Consider the following 6,000-nt stretch of genomic DNA (forward strand, 5'->3'; position numbering starts at 1 on the left):
CTGCAATTTTTTTTATTTGTGTGGTTCATGTAAGTATCATATTAGGAAGAGTCTGGACCTAGATGTGCCAAATGTTGTGATGTGAATTTTCCTTGTTAGAGAATAAGTAGGTAATGCTTGCGCATATAAGCTGTAGTAAATGTTTTTCGTTTTCTTAATTGTGTTAGTGTATGGTATTTGGACATGCTAGCAAACAAATAGTCAGTGAAGATTATCTTAATTAAGATTAATTTGATTGTTTTGCATTAAGGGAGTATTGCAATTTTTTTATTTGCATGCTTCATGTAATGTATCATGTTAGGGAGAGCATTCATGGATTATCTTAATGGAAATCCAAGCATAAGTAAGCCAAATTTGTTTGTTCTGTATGCAGAAATTTGTTGGATGGTGTTTTATCTCAATTATAATTTTTTTATTGTGATGTTGTGAGTTTACCTTGTTAGAGAATAAGTGCTTGCACATATAATGCTAGTGCAAAATTAATGCTTGCACATATAATGTTAGTGCAAATCTATTTTTCTGTAATATACCATCTTAGAGATCTCATTTGATACTTTTGGATGGTAGTTTATCTTAATTGTAATTTTTTTTATTTGTGTGTTTCCTGCAATTTTTTTTTATCTTAATGCATTTGATACTTTCATAATAGAGTTTCATGAGGACTTGTATTGAACTTTCCCTGCACTATGATTTTATCTTAATGATTGTCAGTCTATTTTGGGATGACTTTTAATACATTTTTAAATGATTGCTAAATGTGGTTTTGAATTTTAAAATATAATTTTAAAATCTATTGTAATTTATCATGCATAGATGAGAATTTTTGAAGTTATTGCTTATGATCTTTTAGGTTGTTTATGCTTATTTAGATTGCTTATGATTTGGGAGTTAATGTAATTAAATTGCAATGGCCATGCTCAATTAAATTGTTTATGCTCTTTAAAATGGAAATCAATAGAAGTATTCTCTGCCAAACAAAACACATTTACACACCATCTTCTTCAATTTTCAATGTCATTACAGTTCATACCATACAAGCTGAACCTAAAGCAGATATAGTTGAGAATTACAATTTCCCTTGGAATCCATAATCAAGCACATCTAACATAAATTTTCCATAATTATAGCCTTTCATTCTTTGGTTGAATGATTGCTATAAGAATCACATAAATTTGCCACATTCACTAGATAGCAAGTTCCACTCGCATTCACCAAAGAGTAAGAAATCACTAGTTTTGAGAACAACAAAGAAATAAAATAACCCATTCAATTGTTGTTTTGCTTACCAGTGAGGATATCAAAAGAAAATCAAGTAATTGCTAAAAGGGTTTGACTCTTAAAGCTAAGGTCTTCTCTTCTTGGTAGCTCTTCATGGGAGAGAAATTTGTTGTTTAGATTTGAAAATAAGGTTTACACCAACAAAAAGATAAAAATTAAGAGTGGAAAAAATAACAAAACAAAAATACACAAGAGAAAAGGATTCCATTCAATCGAAGAAGATGAACATAATATTAGAAAAAAATTCTTTTTTTTTGCCATGTCAACCATACTTTATGGGATTTGATAATTGCCCATGCCACATAAGCAACTGTTAATGGCGATGATGACTTTCCCATTTTTGCTAGCTAGGGAAACCAAAAGGTATAGAAATGAAGAAAAAAAAATCTCTGTTCTTAATTCGCAAAAGTGGGAAACCATATGGTTTTTCCCCCATTTTAAAAATCTCACCATTAATTCTAAAATCCTTTTTTTAATCTCATCATTAGGATCTTGTTTATTTTTTTTTTAATTTAATACTTTCTTTATTCCATATATTCTCTCAATTTAAAAAAAACGAATTATAAGTCTCTGAAAGTTTCAAAACATCTCAGATAAACCCTCTGGCATTTAAATTTCCTAGACATACCCTCTTTTTTTTAAAAGCTTAATATTCAGTTATTGCAACTCACTCCGCTAGTTTATTCTATCTTAAAACATGCACTTCTAATTAAGGCGCAATTATACGTGTTAATCTCTTAATAAAGTGCTAAAAAATGGGATATCGGTCCACAAATAAGATAGAGAATACTAGTACTAATTTGAATCTTGAAAACTGGCCTAACTAAAATAGTGATTGATGTGAAAAGAACTAAAAGCAAAGAAAAGGAAAACGGAGGTAACGGATTAAAGAAATCAAGGGAAGAAGCGATATTCGGGCATAGCATCCATCTAGGGTTTGTTAAGTGCTAAACAAGGTTGTTTTGACATGCAATTCTATTCGAACCAAGAGATTTTCTGAATTATACTAAACCACTCTTACGAAGGTAAATAGTAACTGAATCTGTACAACGTTGATACAGTCACTTTATAATCGTATTAACACTCTATGAAATCTCATTGTGAACTAACAAGAATCTTTTAAGTAGATAAACCCTTCTTTCGAAGGCGATTATCCGTAATTCACATACAGAGCAGATACATAATCTCTCACAAATCTACTCCACATGATTATAAAGAGCATGGAGATTACAAGTTAGTCACTCAAGAGGACTAAGGGAGGAGACACTTGACTCCAAAGTACCATAACTAGAGGCTTAATCACAATCCCTCGAATTGCAGCATTCTATGCTAGGTGGGAATTTCTTCTCGTCACCAAGCACATCAAACGTATGAAAATTAAGGGATCTTACCACAATAGCAATCATTCAATAAAAATATGCAATTAGATAAGAAAACATGAGTTGCAATTAATGAAATAAAAGAGCACAAGCATACATAACCATTGCCAAAGTATAAACCCTAAATTTTAACTATGCCCAAACATCTAACAAATTAGCTCTCCATAGATTGAGAGCTATCAGTCCAAATACAAGACACGATGAATAAGATAGAAAGTATTAAAATCCCTTCTCAGTTGTGTCGGAGTGGGATCGTTGGAGAATGCTCCAAGAACCTTCCACTGACGTCGTCATGGTGGTCTTGGCAGCTATGATCTTCTTCCCCAAAGAATCGAGTCAAATTTCCTCCTCAAATAGTTTCTAGAACCCTCTAGATCCTCCCCCCTATTCCTTTTATCTCACCTCTAAGAGATGGTGAAAGATTCCCCTATAGATTAGACTAAAAGATGCCCTAAAAATCTCATCAAGCCTTTATATACTCATCTGAACGAGCTACTTATAGGCATAAGGACGTGACCATAAGGAGATGGGGAAGGTAGATTGCGAGCCTTACGGGAACCCTTACGGCCATAAATCCCGTCTATAAGGTCTTTAATCTGTGTTATAATCTAGCTTACGACCGTAAGCACTGGACTGTAAGCTTCTCTGTACTGCCCTTTGTGACTGTCCTTACGGGCGTAAGTGCTAGTCATAAGCTCCTCTGGATGATCCTTACAAGAGTAAGCTTTGCCAGTAAGCTCCTTTGATTTTGCTCTAAACTCCCCCTTATGAGTATAAGCATGCCCACAAAGTTCTTTAGAAATGGGTTATGACCGTAAGCCGGCCGTAAGCAACGTGTAAGCCATAATGTTTGCCTTGTCCTTTGTGAATTGATGCTGAGAGAGTTCCTTTTCCTCATTTTCACTTCAAAATACTTTCTTTAGGTTCTCTCTCGTCTTTTAGTGTTGTCTGAAGCCTAAGAATGAAAAACACACTATGTTTTGCCTCGAATTCCAAACTATAATCCAAATACATGCCAAATGAGTGTACAGAATTATATGAAATATTAAAGTATTGTACACAACTTCCCACTTAAAATGTATATTTTTCATATAACATTGCGTGTTTGCGTGTAACCACATAAGTTTTCACTTAATATATAGTACTTTTTCATTTAATATTTGTTTTTGATGTTTAATATTTGCCATTTTCATTTAATATTATGTGTTTTCATTTAAAAAAACTGAAGGGCATTTCCATCAAAGTCATTTACTTCAATGACAGAAAGAATGAAAAGTAAGTTATCAGAAAAAGGAAAGGCTTTTTGGGAATACCCTAATTTGGCTGGACAATCTGGGAATAAGTGAAACTTGGAGGGACTTTTAAGGCATTTCTCATATTTTTTTAGAATTTAGGATAGTAAATTAAACTTTTTTTTATTATTTAATGTTAAGCTAAATCGTCATAGATCTTCAATCAAACTCACGTCACAAAAACCAGCTCATATTTAACATCAACACTAAAACCATAAGCATCGTCCTCCAAGCTAATTAGCCACTCAATTACTTTAAAGACTTCTTACTTGAAATAATATGGGAACCTTCATCTCACACACTTGAAAAGATAAAAATCAATGCGATGTATGTAAGCTTCAACTTAGACCACTTTTATAGACCTTCACTCTTAACTTCTACTTTCAACTAATTCCAACATGATAACTCATGACTCTTAATTTCTAAATGCATGATATCGAGACTAAACTTGAATGCACATCAAACTCAACTAACCCCATGACCCTTTATAAAACACATGGATCTAAAACCCCTATATAAATTCACCAAATATCTTCTCTCAGCAAGATTTCTGACTTTTTTTTTTTTATAAATAATCAAGAAGACTTCTTCGTACCGAACTAAATTCACCCTCAAACATAAATAATAATCCAAAACATCATTTATAATCCATGATTTAACTTCCCCTAGAATTAACTCCATGGATTCACATAACAAACATCAATACAAAATTTAAATTAAAAACAAAAATTGAAGAAATTTCATCGGTGCTATAGAAATACTACAATATTGTTACAGTGCATACGGGCTTTATGAGAGGTGTATGTTGCCCGCATGGCTTCCAACCAACTCCATGTGGGTTGCATGTGCCTACAAGCTACCCGCATGGTTCCCAGATGGAACCATGCGACCTTTAAATGGTCACAACTGCCAGTATTAATCTTTGATTTCACCGTATGGACATTGAAATGGTCTCATAACCTTCCATGGACTATTTAACACAAACACATAAACAAAAGTTCTACAAAACTCCTTTAAAATCAAAACTGCCCAACAACAGCCAAAGTAAAATTTTTTTAAAAAAAACCATGTGGTTTCGTGTTTTCGCAATTTAAGGCATGTATGTTTTTTTTTGCGTTGATGTACCATGTGGTTTTTCAGTTTTGGCAAATCAAGGCAAAACTGTCAACCCTGTCAAATTTTGCTTACGTGGCAGGGTAAAACTGACATTCACTTCAAAAAAAAATTTCTGTCCGAGCTAGTGTCAACTCGTTTGTAGCCCATCATTAAGTCAACAGTGGACAAAAGGGAAGCTATCAACGGGCCAACCATGAAGATTTCCAAATCAAACTTCTCCTGATCTCCTTTCATCTCTCTTTTATTCTTTTAAATCAAAAGATCCTATATTAATCAAAGGCTGTGGATGAAGATGAGGAAGAGGAAAGAGTGTGGATGAAGATGAGTTTTTTCAATGGGGATTGGGGAAATACCTGCTCAGACAACCTCAACATACTGAGAGGAATTTGTATTTCCTTTTGCACAACCCTATTCGGATGAGAACGTTAGCTTCTTTTGAACCCTAGAATCCTGTCTTGGAAATAACTTTCCTTTTCTCCACCGATGTCTGAAAGTTGGGTGATAATCAAGGTGGTGCAGAAGAAGAAGAGAGGTGTTAACCCTCTCATTAAATAACTTTCTCATTAAGCTAAATCCACCATTATTTAAAATTTTTCTTTTCTCCACTGATGTCTGAAAGTTAGGTGATAATCAAGGTGGTGCTGAAGAAGAAGAGAGGTGTTAACCCTCTCATTAAATAACTTTCTCATTAAACTAAATCCATCATTATTTTAACTTAATAAGATAATTAAACTAACTAGTCTGAGTTGGAGACAACTCATATGGAAAAAAGATTTTTTAAAATGAAATGTGAGTTTTACCCTACCGAAAAACCACATAGCACATTAATGTAAAAAAGAAAAAAACACATGCCTTAAATTGCAAAAACGCAAAACCACTTTTTGATACAATTTGGTTATTTTATAGGGTATTTACGCAAAAAAAGCCGTGCTCAA

The sequence above is a fragment of the Dioscorea cayenensis genome, chromosome 1 (assembly GCF_009730915.1).
Source record: "Dioscorea cayenensis subsp. rotundata cultivar TDr96_F1 chromosome 1, TDr96_F1_v2_PseudoChromosome.rev07_lg8_w22 25.fasta, whole genome shotgun sequence".
Classification (NCBI taxonomy): domain Eukaryota; kingdom Viridiplantae; phylum Streptophyta; class Magnoliopsida; order Dioscoreales; family Dioscoreaceae; genus Dioscorea; species Dioscorea cayenensis.